Here is a 16,519-nt window from a genome sequence, read left to right as displayed (position 1 = left end):
GGTATGAAGGGAAATGATTATTTGTTGAATGCATTATTGTTTGGTGGTGTGGAGTCTGTTGATTTGTGGCTACAGTGGAACTCTGCTTGGGGGTCAATGATATGCTTTACAAATGCCTATTTTCCTTTATCTCTAATAAATCTTTTTGGATGCAAAAACACATTCTTTGCTGAGATTAAAATAAACCCATGGATTATTGATTGTTCCAGCAAAAGGGTTCAAATTCAGGTGGGGCTTAAACATATTTTATTCTAAGATAGATTAACTCCTTAAACAGGCACACACCTTCTTTTCAGTTTAATAATGTGAATTTGCTGAATGTGCCAACACCAACCTCAATAGAATTAGCTCAATATAAGCGTCATTAAAGTGTGGGTGTCTTCTACAGGTCTGCCACGGTCAGGGAATAACCTGGGTTACAAAAGAGCTTAATCCAGCAGATGCTATTTGTGTTCAAAATCACACTTTTTCTTTTGATAACTGAGCCAATACAAAAAACACACTAATTGTATGAATAGCTTATAATAGTGTAGATGAGCTGCCTCATTATGAATAGATCATCATTTTTAAAGATAAACCAGAAGAACCAGTGATTATGAAATCAAACCCAGAAGATGAACAAGCAGAAGTGAGATGGATGTTGAATTTGAACGTGTTACAAGTGTTCTTGTTGTTATAAGCCCGGAAATAGAGTCCGAATTGGGGGGGGGAATTGCCTAGAATTCAAAGGCTTTTCAAAAAAAAATTTTCAATTGTTGAATTGATTTCTTTCTGAGTGGAGGTGACCATTATTTTGATCCAGGTGGGAAAACTGCTGTTACGTATTTTCCATTATACAGCTGTCCATCAAGATGTCTTAATACTCAGATATTCAAGAATAACCAATTTTTGTGCCATTTCTGCTGTTCTATTAAGGGAGAAGTTTAGGGTACTGTCCACAGGAGAGGCCCACATTTAACCCCCTGACTGCTGTTTGTCTTCCTAATCTTCCCAACCCCCTGCTGATATGTACTTAACTAAAGTTGTTGTTGTTAACAACACGTTTTATAAATGCAAAAAAAAAAAAGAAAATACAATTGGATTTACTACAGTCTAAAAGGTCCTTGGGGCTTTACTTGTGGAACCCGGTCACTACATGACCACCACTGTCTTAGCTGTCAGAATGTCTTTCATCTTCTTACTTGGACCCAAGGAGAGTGATCAGTATCTCGCTGTTGTATCTATCTCATATCTACATGGCTTACAGCGCTGGTTCCCAGCCATTTACCCATTTACTGAACCTTAAGGCTATCCCAAATCATTCCCATCATCTGGTGATTCACAAGATCAGGGGAATGATAGGATTGTTTTTTCTCCCTATCTTTTCTCAACTTTTGTAGAAGTTCTTGGAAAGTCCTAATCCTGCTTTAAGATGGCTCCCTGGGTGGTCTGTCAGCTTTGTAAAGGAGTTTGATGTACTATCATTGGATTTCATGATTTCTCTGAACATAAAATATATTTTGAGTTTAGAAAAGAAAATCAACAACAGGCATCACAGTATTGACATATTTGTTAAATGGACAATGAGATTTGATGAATCTGTCCATTGATTCAGAAGATATGGGGTCCCCCATTTGCCACACAGTGTTTAAAGGCTTGATCAGTGAGGGTCTTTATATGTTCTGAAGTGCCTCTGGCAGCTAGTAAGAGCCAAGGTATCATAGTTTGTGCTGACTTGTTATTAAATCTGTTAAATCTGGACGCATTTACCTTTTGTCATGCCAAGAATTATCCAATATAGACTACATTCCTCTTGAACTAGATATGTGGAAGTTTAGTAAGTATTTGCACCTGTTTATGTTTACCAGTGGTACAACCTGTCGTTTGATATTTAGTATGGAAATGTAATTTATAATTTTCTTCAAATCCAAAATGATCAGCAGAAGGATTAAGTTAACTGTATTTAGTGGAAAAACCACAGGTTTACTTGCAACATAAGGGCAGTATGGCTTATGGAAACCACTACTTTCAATGAAGCATAGTCACTTGTGCTTTGTGTTATGAGGGAATGATAAATATGCTAACTGCTCTGAACTAATGACATTTAGGGTACTACTTTGTTGATTCAATACCGTAAGATTATATTGTGTTGTCAAAATGCAATATTATACTTCATTATAAACGGAACTGGCTTTTACACTCTTTACACTTATGGTAGGTGGCCATGGTTGACCATCATGTAAACAGCTGTTCAAGAGGTGATAGCACATCTGGCATCTGACTGAAGTCTGTTGTTGGATGTCATTATTAACAGACCTCTAAATCCTATCATCATTACCTAACACATGATCTCAGGTTACTGTTAATGAGTTCATTATGTGTTAGTCTATGTCCTTTGTCTGCAGCACTACCAGTTAGCTGCTTGACAGTGGGGTTTTCAAGAATAGGTGTTAGCCTTGATGTTTATTGCAGCAATGGCTGGTAACCTTTTAAGTAAAAACATAGCAAACTCATATATTGTGTTATTTAGTGTTTGGTGTATTACCTGTAAATTGAATGCTCCACACATGCAAAGCATGTTTACAGCCACACAAATTATCATCGTCCATCATTGTGAATACCAAGATAAGGGCAATAGCTCAATTAAGCTTTTTTAAAAAGTAGTAACCAAACGCCAGTAACCCTTATTTACATGTTTTTATTACTGAAATATGTCATGTTTAGAGAACACATTTTTGAAAATGAAAGTACATAACACCATATTAATTTTAAAACAGTAAAGGTGTTAAACGTGACATTTTCAATAAGGAAAGTACAGGTTTACTCCTAGTATGAAATAGAATTTTCTAATGTGACTCTGTAAGGGTTTGTCAGTTAGCTTCATTCATGATTTTGTGGCAGATGCAGACATCTACATCGTCTGTACGGGTGTGTGGTTTTCATGCATGTTGAATTACATACGTGCAGTACAAGGGCACATGCATGGCACAGTAGGAGGGTGGCGTGAGGAGAGCTCCCTCCACATGCATGTGCTGCATGTTCAGCTGTCACTGAACCACAGAAGCCCCCCCCCTTCCATTCCCCTCTCTCTCTTACAATGTTTTCTTTACCCTTGCCACCCCTCTGCCCTTACTGTATTTCTGTCCTCCCTTTCTCCTGCCTTTCATTTCTCCTCCTAGCTCTGTACATTCATGACCAACTCTGCATTTATTCTCCTGCTGTATCCGAGTCATCCCTGGCTCTCAACTGTGGTGTTGTGGCATGAACTTAAGATGACAGTGATTCGACCCCCTGAAGTGTAAGGGGTCCTGGGAACCAGCTGGAAACAGAGCAAATCTAGTACCAAGGATCAGCAGTACTATTGATTACCTTGCTTTACAAACTTGATCACACCTGGGCTTAGCTGTAGAGAAAGTGTTTTGTTTTCTCAAATGTGGCCATAAAGCCCTTCTCCTAGACTTAGTAGTTAATTTGTTGGCAGTTGATGTAACGTCGTGTCCCTAGTGTCTTACATCCTGACTCAAAAGGATCTTAAGCAACTGACACATTCAATACTTCAATACCCTTCACCAGTCATCTGACACAAGTCTACAGCACGCATTACACAGAGAGGCTAGCATGGCAGTAGCCATGTGCTTGGCATTTAAAATGCTGTCTCGCACAAGACAATGTCACCCCTAGGTTTGCCTTCCTCCACATCCTGGCTGTATCCCCCAGCTTCAGCTCTAGCCCTCTATACTGGCACAGCTATGACACCCCTATGTATCTCATTCAGCCATAGAGAATGGGGCTAGTGAACCGAGCAGCCCCCCAACACTGGCCTCTGCCTGCACCTGCAGGCCCAACTGATGGTTGGAAAGCTGGAAGGGAAAAAGGGTGAAGTGAGTTTATGATATAAAGTGGCTTGGATCAAGTTTTTAAAAATAAAGCTTGGGCAAGAGTGTGCTATACTGTGTGGGTGTAAAAATAAAAGAATAATGGTCACTGTAAAGCTAATTTCTGTGTTGGATAACCACCATGATTTAGCTTGGTGAATTCTTTGGGCAGTGAGGATGGAGAGAAGGAGACTGAATGGGGGTTACCAGAGAACTATTGGCCCCCCTGCAGGTCATTCAGTCATTCATAAGATGAGGCCATTTCATAGACCTCCCTCTACCCTTGCTTTTTTGTTGCTGTTGTGTCCATAAGTGGAAGTGAAAATGGAAAATGGAGATTAAGAGTGGTCATGCAAAATGGGTGTTGGCAGAGCAGTTTCTTCCTCTTAAAAGTTTGGCTTCTAGGTGGACCCTTGCTGGATAAGGCTGTTGATGTTTTCTTTACAGAAACTCAGCCTGATAACCTTTTCTGTCTGGATGGATTTATGATGTTTACAGATGTGCTCAGCTTATGAAAAAACAGCCCCTCTTCTCCAGTGGGGCAGCCATCTTTAATCCAGTAAAGAGCACAGGGATTTGGTCGCCCCTGGCCTGCCTGAAGGCCCTTTGGAAACCTCTCGGCCGTGAGAATGGGGGCTGGGGTTGGAGGTGTGGGTTGGGATGTGTGTAGCCATGCAGGAGGGGCCGGGGACAGTCTTTGTGAATTTAGTTAATCTAATTTGAGCTCTTTTCCCCCTAAGGCCCTTTTTCTCCCTCACCGCTGCCCCTGTTTCAAACATCAGTCCAAGCTGGGGAAAGTTTCACGTGTCCCTGGTGAAAATAGGCTTTGTTTAGTTTAATCCAATATCCTCATAAACCTGAGGGGACTATAACTGGGAGCACCCACTGAAAAAACTGTTGTTTGTGTTTGGTGCAATCAAATTAAAATGGAAAGCTGACACACATGGGAGATCTGAGCAATATATACAGCAAAACATGTATGAACCTTTATTAGTTTGGTCACTAGATTGAGGTATATGAAAGGAAGTGATACCCTTTTTAAAAAAGGTTTTAAATGTACATGAATATGTTTAAATTGATGAATAAACTTGATTAAGGGTCAGTTGAAGAGCGATGATCAAAGTCCTCATTAAGAACTGTCTGTAAACCAGTTTACAGTATTTATCAAAGGACAACTTGAAATAGAGGCCAGGGTGTTGACAGTGCTTGTAGAATGTAAATGAGCCACTTAGAAGCCTTTCTTTGGTGTTTCACACCTCTGATTAACTCATTGTGATGCTGTCTGATATCAAATGGGTATAAACTCAGTAGCGTCTGCCTTTGAAGTTTCCCCTGAATATCATCGGTGTCTTGTAATCCTTTTTTTAATGGATCAGTGAGTAGGACAGTGGTTCAACAAAATGATTAATGTGACAGCATTTCTCACCTAATGTTCCTTGTGTTTTGCATGAATGGGTTGAAAATTGGTTGATTCATTTAGGAAATGCACCAGTAATGGTTTTAATGGTGAAGGGTTGATAGTACATGGTAAATGTTTGCTTTGTCATCTAGCTGTAAACCCATACCTCCCTCTTATCTTTACTTCTTTTCCTTTTCTTTCTTTATCTTACTCTTTCCTTAGCTTTGTAACTTTAGTGTCTTCCCCTCTGCCCTCCTTTTTAACTTAAGGCAATAGGTGGTGAAGGGCAGGAATGCAGCCTAGGGACTGTAAGGATTTATCACACTAAGGTGTGAGGGCTGCTGCCTGTGCTTCTGTGCTTGAGATGTAACAGTTTAGTGCCAATAGCATTCCCACCACGGACCCCATACAGAATTTTATTGCTTTTTTTTAAAAGTTTGATTCTTTAGACCACATACTATGTGGCTGCAGGGATAGGGGTTGAGAGGAAAAGTGGTCAGGGACAGAAGGTAAAGTATTTTGTGTGTGTGTGTGTGTGTGTGTGTGTGTGTGTGTATGGGAGTGCATGCATGCTTGGTGTTTCAGCCAAAGTTTAATATTACTTAAATTGTTAAGTAATATTAAAACCAAGGTTTATCTCCATCTTGTTCTTATCTATCTCTGCTTTTGCCACTTAAACATTCTCTCTCTCTCTCTCTCTCTCTCTCTCTCTCTCTCTCTCTCTCTCTCTCTCTCTCTCTCTCTCTCTCTCTCTGTACTCTTGCTCTCTCACCCTCTCTCTCCTCCCATTCCTTCTCATTCCACTCCTCTCACTCTCCCTGTCCCTTCCTCCTACTCTGCCTCTCAGGTTACGATGACTGGGGGTTTTCTTGCTTCCATCTCATAGAGAGTGTGTGTGTGTGTGTGTGTGTGTGTGTGTGTGTGTGTGTGTGTGTGTGTGTGTGTGTGTGTGTGTGTGTGTGTGTGTGTGTGTGTGTGTGTGTGTGTGTGTGTGTGTGTGTGAGTGAGTGACTGCGTGTGTGTGTCTCCCTCAGCGCTGAGCTGTGTCCTTGTCCCTGCCTCCTGGCAGCAAGGAGCCACCCAGCAGCCGGTCTGTGATTGGGCAGGGGAGTGGGGTTCTTGACACAGCGCGGTGCTGACTGCTCCGGGACGTGTTTCAACAGATGGTCGAGGTTAGAGAGTGTCATCACATCGGAGAGAGGATTAGAGGAGAGAGGTTGTCTTCCAGGAGCTGTGTGGTCCCCCTGGTCTTCAACCCAAAATCCCAGCACCAAGACACAAACCCCCTCTATGAGGGAAGGGAGACCCGGTGAAGAAACGCGAGAAGAAAACACAGAGAGGAATCCTAGCCTTGCCTCTTACTCTGCTCTCCTGCCTTTCAGGTACTTAGTTTCTCACTGTCTTTTTTCTTTTTGTCTGTTTGATGTTTTCTGCTGTTTTCCACCCTTTCTCTGCTGTTTTTGCACTGTTTGTGTCTGTTAGTTTGTTCAGTTGCCAGCAAATGTCTGATGCAGGATACAGTCAGGAGTCCACAAGTGCAGTAAATCTGTGTTGCCTGTACAGCAGCTCTGTGTGTGCTGGACTTCATAGCTTTCCCCATGAATGACAGGAATTCCCTCCGTCGCAAATTCCTCCGTCTCAAGGGATTAGAAGGCAGCACATTCCATTAATGTCATTTCCCCCCCCAATCCATAAGCACCCATCTGGTAATTTCTACTTTTCTGAATGCAGGATATTTGAAAGGGAAAGGAAGCTACTGGTGATTTAAAAAAGCTAGCTGTCACTTAAAAAGTATGTTGCATAATAAGTCAGTGGGGGCATCCTATAAATTATAACAAGGGTTCAAAAATTCAGTATTTTTCAGTATATATTCTGTATTCTGTTTATTCTGTATGTCCGTAATGTATAATTTTCTTAAGATAAATTGTTTTCTTTTTTAACTGTCAATTCTTAAAATAGGAAATTAACGTGCAATATATCTACATTCTCAAAACTTAGTGTGGCATTTATCATTCCTTCACTTCAGCCCAGATACGTTTTTTCATAAATCTTATTCAGAGTGCACCTCTGGCACATCGTGTCAGTATACGCTAAATGGATGAGCTGCTGAAGAGCGCTTTCCGGACAAACTGTCAGAGCTAAGTAGAGAGGTAGAGACTCAGAGAATCTACACCTCACTTCAGCTATTTAAGTCAAGTGAGAAGGGAAACTTGCCAATGGAGTGGGAATATGATGTATAGTATTTATACCTAGCTCCAGGCACTTTGTGTGTGTACGTGTATGTGTGTGAGGTGTTTGCAAATGGAGATTGTGCAGCTGTGAAAGGCTGTGTGGACAGCAGCCGGGCTGAGAAGAGAGGAGTTTGTATGGGTGAAAGCTGCTGTTGTGTGAGTTTGTGTTTACCTTGGTAAACCAGCCGTAGCTACACTTCCTGCTTGTTATTTGAAGTATTTAACACAACCACCAATAGGTTGTGATGACTGCTGCTTTAAGGCCAGTGGAGACATTTTTACAAAATGTCCCTGTTTGATCAATTAGGGAAACAGAGCTTTCCTAAAAAGGTACTGAGTGAAGTCTGACTTGTGATGTTTCTCTCTGGTTAATACAGAAAAACACACCCACATCTACTTACAATATCACATCTGGATGGTCTAAAAATCCAAATGCTGTAGTTGAATACATTTTAGTTCTCTATTTTAAGGGCCATGTAAGTAACTTGGGATACTGTTCTTTATTGAATATTGAATCAATGTGTTTACCTTCTGTAGCAGTAAAAGACCATATCCTTCTGAGCTGGTTTCCCTGAATTGCAAAATTATGCTGTGGTACTCTTTAAAGGCAATTGCTTGTAATAGAAACTGGCTTAAGTTTCAATACATTGGCATTGCCAGTTTGTGTTCCTGAATGTGAAAGTAGTAGTCAAAAGACTGATCCATAAATCTTCCCTTCACGTCAGTTTCACCCAGCAGCATTGAGATTCAATTTCTTATTACCCTACCCAGAGCATAGCAAAGCAGCTTTGGGGCATTTAAAAATGCAGCGCTTAGTGCCAGCTCAGAAGAGAAGGGAGATCCTTTAAACAGTTTAGCTTCACTGTGCTACAAACAAGAGCAAGAGCAGCTGCTGCAAATAATTAGGTTCTGGGGGGTAGACGTTTGCCAAGACAAACGTTGTTCCAGTAGCAGCTCTGCCATCACTCGAATCTACTGTGGTGTGTGTGCGTGCGTGAACATGTGTGAAATCAATAAGTGAAGTGATTTGTTCTTCTGATATGTATGGTGAGTGAGTGTAAGGAAGGATGTAGTATCTGTGCTTTTCATTATTTGTACAAACGGACTCTGTGTGTGTGCGTGTGTCCTTTAAATGCCAGCCACAGTGAATCAGTGAATCCCCAGACATCTTGCGTGACTTCATAGATGCCGACTGATGAACAACGTCAAAGGCATTCACGGCAAACTCATTTTTTAAAATGAAAAGGGCATTAAATATATGCATTCATTCTAATATATACCTATAGATGTACAGGTGTCAAAAGTACTTTAAATTCAGATTCTAGTATGTGAATTTCTGAAAGTACTTTGTTTTTTTCATTCTTTCTTTCTCAATAACTCTAAATAAAGGAACCTGCCTTCTCCTCTCTTCTCTCTCTCCAAATCAGCACCACCATAATTTTTATCTCCAACTTTCAGTCTGTTATCATGCTGCATTGTACTTTCTCAACTTGACCCCACAATGACAGAAGTCACATTTATGAATTCTATCATTATGGGTTTCTCTTGGTTGCACTCAAATTGAAAGCCTTGCAGATTACTTTCCATACTCCTGTAAGAATAAGGAGACGCTCGGCCTATAAAAAAAGGAGATGGTGTTGAAATGGAGAAAAACTGGACCTGGAGCTGGAGAATAATGTGTTACTCAAACTCCCATCAATATTTTTTAGATCAAATTGAACTTAATCAGTTAAACTGATTGAATAAATACTCTTAATAAAATAAATACTAATTTATCAATCTGTGCTTTGGAAGACTTGTAGAATGTTGGATGCTCTGATTTTCATCTCTGTGCAAAATACGGAAAAAATATGTAATTTAACTGTAGTTTGTGTGTGTTCTCTTGTGTGTGAGCATGTTAAGAAAAGATTTCCTAAACCACCCTCCTCTCCGGCACTTGTTTATCTCTTCAGCTTAATGATAGTGTTCCTCATACTAGCTTGATTGCATAGTAGCTCTGGAGTAGATTGCACAGTTCTATCACTGCAAATGACCAGTATTTGAACAGTGAGCATTTGGCATGCTTTTATTTATGTGGGATCTAGAAAGGCTATCTTTAGATGAGTCAGCCACTTTCTCAGTTCCTTTGTTGTCCTTACTGATCAAACATTTCTATGGAGTTTCAATGCACATATGTATAGCCCTTAAACGTGTCCTTGCATTTTGAGGACACATCTCCAGGGAAATATGCAATGCATATCTGGATGCACAAAGACCCACTGCGTAGATCTATTTTGGGGGTTTTAGGTCGCTCACAATAGCACCCCCATGTGTTTGTTCAGCCTCTCATTTGAGCTGTAAAGGTCAGGGCATGCAAACATCACATCCAGCTCATTGTTGGTAAGAATGCCTGATCCTTCAGGCTTCTCTAGTACTTGCACATGTTAAAGAGAGCAGAAAACCAGACGTATATTTGGCACTTCAGGTACTTTTTTGTGTCTGGCATTGTTCCCCTTGTCTTGAGCCTCTGCCCCGATGACTAGTTGGAAAGAGAAGATATGTTTTGTGAAGAAAGTTTTTCCATGGTTTTCAGGTAATGGTTCAGCTATGCAACAGTCAGGAATACCTGACCACATGACCAAGTCCTTGTACTGTAGTTCTGGCCCGAGAATAAACAGAGAGAAAAATGCTTTGTCTGTGATGTCCGCAGCAGCTTTTGTTCAAATGTCACTGCACATAGATGCAGCATGGGCTTAAGAGGGAGAAAGAGAAAGCTGGGTCAAGAGAGACACAGAGGGGGAAGTGGAAGAGGGATAAAGTAGAAGAGGCCGAGATAAGAGAAAGGGAGGTGTGAACATGTGATAAAGAGCAGAACAAAGTAGTAGTTCATCTTGTCGATCAGAGGCTGGATCTTGCGCACACGTTCTTGGTTGTCACGCACACGTGCGCGCTTTTGAAACACATGGCCACAAACATAATCTTCTTGGTGACACAGGCATGTACAAAAGAGAAACACAGAAAAACATGTACACACACACACACACACACACACACACACACACACACACACACACACACACACACACACACACACACACACACACACACACACACACACACACAATCCACAAGCTTACCCCCCTTCGTCCTCCACCCCCCAGAGGGCTGCACTGTCCCTGCTTTGTCATCTCTACTTGTCCAATAATCCCCTCCCCAGGGAGAAGCAATCTGTTTTAGATTTGAAAGAGAAAGGGCCCTGCCTGTATCACGTACAATTAAGCAGCCGTCAGAATGCGTCGGCGTAAGTTTGGAGGGAGAAGTGCTGCCACTGGGGGGTTGTCCCTTTCATCCACCGCCTTTCCAGAATGGAGATAATGGGGTAGGAGGGTTGGAGGGATGGGAATAGATGGGATGGGGGCAGAAGGAATGAATACATTTCCTCACCCCTCCATCCCGCTCCACAGCTCAACTAATAGAAGCCAGCATGCGTTTGTTTCAGCTCTTCTGCTCCTTTTCTTCCTTTCTCCCCTGGAGCGGGCAAACACATTCAGCCTCTGCCAGCACTCCCCTCCTCTGCCCGTGTGTGTGTGAGTGTGTGTATATGTGTGAGTGCACAAACACTTCTATGTGTGGACTTGGCCATGTGCTACTGGTAGCCTCTGGTCCTGTTTGCCCTTACTTGAACAGCCCCACTTTTTCATGTGGATGCAGAATGGATATTTGAACAGTTGTAGTATTAAAGGTTGAACAACTTTGTTTATACTGATGAGGTCCAGCATTGCAAGACACACATTATCTTCGCTTCGCTTTTCTTGAATTGCCTGCGGCAAGTTCAGCTGAGTTTGGCGGGTGTCTCTTGAACATGTTGGGATGATGTTTTGCCTGCATTCCTTCAACTTTGGCTCAAATGTAAAGGAATGGCAGCATGTGGAGGGGTAAGCTTAATGTTTTATGCTTCGTGAGATAATTAGTCTGTCTGTATTTAGATATTTTACAATACAGCAAGATCAGGAATTATTGCCAGACAGGATAAAGTTAATCAGATTACAAATGACGTTACTGCATGCTTCGGAAAGCCACACACTGAGCCAGAGGCAATGGAAAGGAGAGCTCCCCTGTGTACAAATTACAGGTTACGTGTCTGTCTGTGTTCAAGTCTGTCTGATTCTTACTCTGGCTGTTGTACTGAATGACTAGTGCCTAGTGAGTAACACACACAGAGTATATGATATCCAAATACACACACACGCATGTGCGCCCACAGGCATGGACAGAAGGGAGGGCTGAACAGGCACAGGTGCAATCAGACGAATGCATTTTTATGAGTGGTATCATGTTGGTGTGTCACAGCCATGGAGTTTGTTTATGACGTCCAGGGTCACGCAGGCTGGTTCTCATGGTCTATGTTTGTCTACGGTTCCCAGAGAATATGCCTACACATGTTCCACATTTTAGGGGTGTTTGGTTTCATGCAGCAGCACTACACTTGACTGCTGTTGGCTGACTGAGCTTCTACCATCTCACCTTGAGGAATCTACCTTTTTTTTTTCTTCATATTTTTATTGATTGCCACTGATTCACATTTCATTAATTTACATTGGCATTAGCTGGCTTTATAGGTCAAAAGACAGGACTGTTTCTAAAATAGTAAGCATATTTTAGGTCACTTGGCTGGTGCCCAATGACTAGAAGATCCCTGAGAGTATTGTTGTTAAGATTTGTAAGTCTAAATCAACCACCTCAGCTATTTTAACTTGTAGCTAACTTAGCTTTGTCAGCTCAATCTAAACACTTATTGGCAATTTATTTATAATTTGGGTATACATTATGTTAATAGGTTAAGTTTGATATAGATTGATCATCTTCACAAACAAAACAGCAGCTACATTTGTTTTTATTTTTTTTCTTCTTGAATTTGTGTTTATTTCAGGTGCATACAGTGCTCTGATTGTCTGTTTGGAATTATGTAATAAATGTGATGTTTCGAGGCTTACTTTTCCTAGAAGCACAGTGCTTGTTCAGTTTGAACACACACAGGATGGTCTGTTTACCTGTTTGTTTTCCCTTTTTTTTTGCTGCTAAACACATCTGTCTGTTTTGACATTGACATAATTCTCGTCTGTATAATGAGTTAAGAGAACTCTATTTTTATTCTTAGCACGGACCCAAACAAAAACGGCGATGGGGAGAAAAGGAAAACTCAGTTTATATGCAACATTTTCCTACCTTATCCTACTTTAATCAAGTCAATACGTTATCCAGGAGATTGGGGCATCAGGCACTCAGCAGTCCAGATGGATTTTTATTTCTTTAAACTTGTCCTGTACCACCGTCTTTTCTGTCTAGTCAATTAGTAATAAGTGCATATAGAGAGAAAAGCCCAAGTCCTCCTAATGACACGTTACTAGTTTAGTTACTAGTTGCACTCAACTCAACAACACAGGTCTCATTTTTTTCCACAATATAAAAATAGAGGACTGAAGTCACACTTCTCTATTGCTATTGAACCTGGTAAACTGTCAAGCTTTAATATAAAACTAAAATCTATCTTGCATCTCTCTTTCTCTCTTTCCTTCTTTTTCTCTTTCTCTCTCTGTGCCACCGTGCTGCTGATTTCATGGAAAAGAAGTCAATCTCCTTATTCTTGACAATTACCTCAGTGGAAACCCATTGAAGCAATTTGCCATAGCTCTCTTTTGTGGTAAAAGGAATAATTTATCTAGGGTTTATTTGACGAGTCAAAGAGACAAGAAAGCCACCCGTGAGCGAACAGTACGTTCTCCTCCCTCTCGCTCCGACTTTCTCTCGAGCTCTCGCAGGCTGATAGAGTGTTTCTGATGGGAGTGTGGGTTTTGACAAGAAAGTGGCTGGAGGAATATAAATGCGCTGTATTTTATTCATCTGAGGTTGTCTATCACTAATGGTTTCCATTCATGGCTTAGAATAGATTTAACAAGAAAGTGCTTGCTTTAGGCTCATATCATGTAACTGTGGCGGCTGATCCTCTGATTGTGATTCCATGTTTTCATATCACACTATAAATCAGAGGAGTGGTTTCCCTTTCGTTCACTCTCTCTCCCCTTCTCTCTCTTTCTGTCACACTTTTCTTCACCCTTTTGAATGGTAACTCTGCTTTTCCACTTGCAAAATTGAACCTTACTTGAAAAGCAAGCCTCCTGGAAGAACCCTTCATGTTTCAGGAAAAGTATAAAGAAGCATTAGAGATCATGTATTCAAGGATCACGTGTATTTTTATTATATTTAGCACATAAGAAAAGCTGATAATAATGCAATACTGTTGTCCCACTCATTTTGAACAGCAGGGGCAGAAATTGGCCTCTCAGAATTTTCTGAATTTCCATCAGGGCACTGAACATAATGATTCCAGTCGTACTGACACCGACACAAAACCACACTTGTCAGTGTTACCAGCATGAGGCTTGGATATAAGATATAAGCAGAGGGTGTCCATAGTTAAGGATATGAACACTTAAATACACACCACCTTCAGGACAGGAACACACATGCACACACACAAACGCAAATAAATACAGGCAGCTTTCCCCATTTCTGAAATGACCTTGTGTGTTTTTTAATCATTTCCCTCTTAGCGTTCTCAAAACCGCCTCATGATTTCCAACGACCACCTGGTGGCCCGCAAGCCATTCCCACTTTGAAGTCTTTTGGACCAGGATTCATTTAATTATACATTAAGATGCATCCATAATATTGATGGGGTGGCCTGGCAGCCTTGGCACTACAAAGGGTCTCTTACCAGGTCCGAGAGAAACATGAGGGGTTTAACTAATAGCCGTGAATGCACTCACTCCAGGTTCACATTTCACTGAATTGAGGCCATTCTTCTTCATTAAAGTGGCCTGCGTTGTACTCCAAACACACCGCATACCAGTGGATGTGAATCATTTCTAGCTATAACATCGGAAGTTTTATAGTTGTAACATGGTCGAAACGAAGATTCTGAATGTGCCTGTCAAGGTTAAGAGTTGTGTAGCCATAAACATGTTGGAACAAAGAGCCAGTGATCTCTCCTCACTGCCTTGCACTTAGTTTTCTCACTGGAACTTTGTCATAGATCCTACACCAATTTGGGCATTTTGGTCAAACAAATCAGTGGAGTTAAGAGTCTGAAAACACCAAGGTCTGAGCATTTTCCGAATGCATGCCCACAGCCAACTGAGTGCACTGGGACAGAGCTCTCCTTCAGTCGGCTCAGTGTGGCTGATGGGCAGGTCTTGGTGGGTACAATGTGCTGCCCTTGGCCTGCCGGGCACAGCGGACCCTGACACAGGCCCTCCTCAGTGTAAAAGGCCCTCGTCAGTCCTCATGGCAGCAGACCAGCCGAATTCCCTCGGATTAGAGAAATATTTGGACAAACCTTAATCTAAGGCCTCACAATAATCATTTTTTCCCCTCTGAAATGGAGAAGGAGCAATCAGACTGCACTGAAAAATGTCACTGGTCTGATTTAAAATTGTTGTTCTCCACCTATATCTTTTCTGCTATGTCTCTCAGATCAGTTTCCAATAAACTATATCTCTACTCTGTCATTTTTATTTTCACTCATGGCAGACGTTTGAGTGGATTCCCTGCTCAAAGTTGTGACTGTATGCAGAAAGGCCTTATGGCCATCATTGTTGGCCATGAAGCCTATAGACACAGAACAGCCTACAGAATTCAGACTATGCCATTAGACTTTAATTCCCCTCTCTTTGCCATTGTTCCTCTGTAACTTGGCTGCCTTAGAGATGGACTGGGCAAATAGAGAGGGGGCAAGAGAGAGAATGGACAGGAATAAGAGGGGATTTGATGTGCTTTGAAATGGCCATTGTCCTTAATAGTAAGGGCCTTTTATGAATGACTGATTTTACTTTAGTGGTGAATGGCATCTGGTTTGGGTTTGACTTGCATCTTGTTTTGGGAAGGTGAACCCCCTCACCTCGAAGCACTCCATGTTAAGTTAAATAAGATTCAAAGTCCATGGGCAGACACACATTAGAGGAATGCTTAAAGGGATACATGGATTCATGACTGTCAATCAGTGTGTTTTTCTCAGAATATTTCCCTTCTGTGTCTTCTCAGTGCATCTGCTGTTTTTCAGTGACAGCTGATAAATGCATAGGCTGCCACTGCTGACAGAAAAGAACCCAAGCCAGATGCAGCCTGTTTGCCATTGCTGAAATGAATATGCAGGCCAATCACAACCAGGCTTTTACAAGACTTTTGTTACCTTTATACCTCTGCAATGAGCCCCCTCCACTCATTTTTTTTCTTCCCTCAGAGTTTCCCCTCTTAACCCCTGTGTGTGGGTAGCCTCAGGTTGCTGAGGTTAGGTTAAACAAGCCACCATCAAAGCCATATTACCACTCAGGTCAGAGGAGGGTCGGGGTGCAGCAGGGTGTGTGGTTTGAGGCCCTAACTGGAGGGCACAACTGCCAACCAGCCAAGAGTACTGCCCTGAATGGTTACACAAGCAGCAACTCTATTATGTTCAGCTTTACTCTGTGCACAAAGCACAGCTGTCTGTGCAGCCATACCGAATCACTGAGCAATGCTGCATGTGCCAAAGGAAAGTAAGTGAAAGAGCTGTTTTCTCCAAGTAAAGTAGGGGAAAAAAACTTTACAATCATGAAAGTAAAGATTAGTAGGGTGTTGAGGTGTGCTAAAAGTCCCTAGTGTTGATGGCCATTAATCTGAAAATTGCACATCTTTTATGTATCTGGCAGCTGTGTGTCTGAAAACTCCATAGTGGCCTTTTTGTTCCAGTCCTTTGAACCCCTGGGCATTTTACGTTCCTCCCATCCCTCCCCAATATTCTTCTTCCAGCTTAACCATGATGAATACAGTAAAGGCTCATTTAAAGGGTCATTAGTGCTAATCCTCCAAAACAATGAGGACGTAGAAAAAATGTGCCCCCTAGTCCCCAGACTCTGTCCAGGAATAAAGACCTCTTGTCTGTTCCACAGATGTATAGAAGAAGCTTGTTCTACTTATATCATGCTAGACGAGATAAATAAATTACTCATTCAAATGGTTTA

The 16,519-nt window shown here is 41.6% G+C and overlaps 1 protein-coding gene across 5 annotated transcripts in view; it reads left to right on the top strand.

Moving 5' to 3' along the window:
* Positions 1-6,126: 6,126 nt before the first annotated feature.
* The window catches only part of sulf1 (sulfatase 1), a 36,495-nt gene continuing 26,102 nt past the window's right edge, over positions 6,127-16,519 (top strand). For 2 of the 5 annotated variants that reach the window (XM_051410304.1, XM_051410305.1), the window contains exon 1: positions 6,127-6,635. The gene's annotated coding sequence lies outside the window, so the exon portion shown is untranslated. The remainder of the gene's footprint in view (positions 6,636-16,519) is intronic. The other 3 variants (XM_051410303.1, XM_051410306.1, XM_051410307.1) reach the window with 2 other exon arrangements.

Source organism: Dicentrarchus labrax, unplaced genomic scaffold, assembly GCF_905237075.1.
Source record: "Dicentrarchus labrax unplaced genomic scaffold, dlabrax2021, whole genome shotgun sequence".
In the NCBI taxonomy this organism is placed as follows: domain Eukaryota; kingdom Metazoa; phylum Chordata; class Actinopteri; family Moronidae; genus Dicentrarchus; species Dicentrarchus labrax.
The sequence above is the reverse complement of the archived record's forward strand: the minus strand, read 5'-3'. Positions and strand labels throughout refer to the sequence as shown.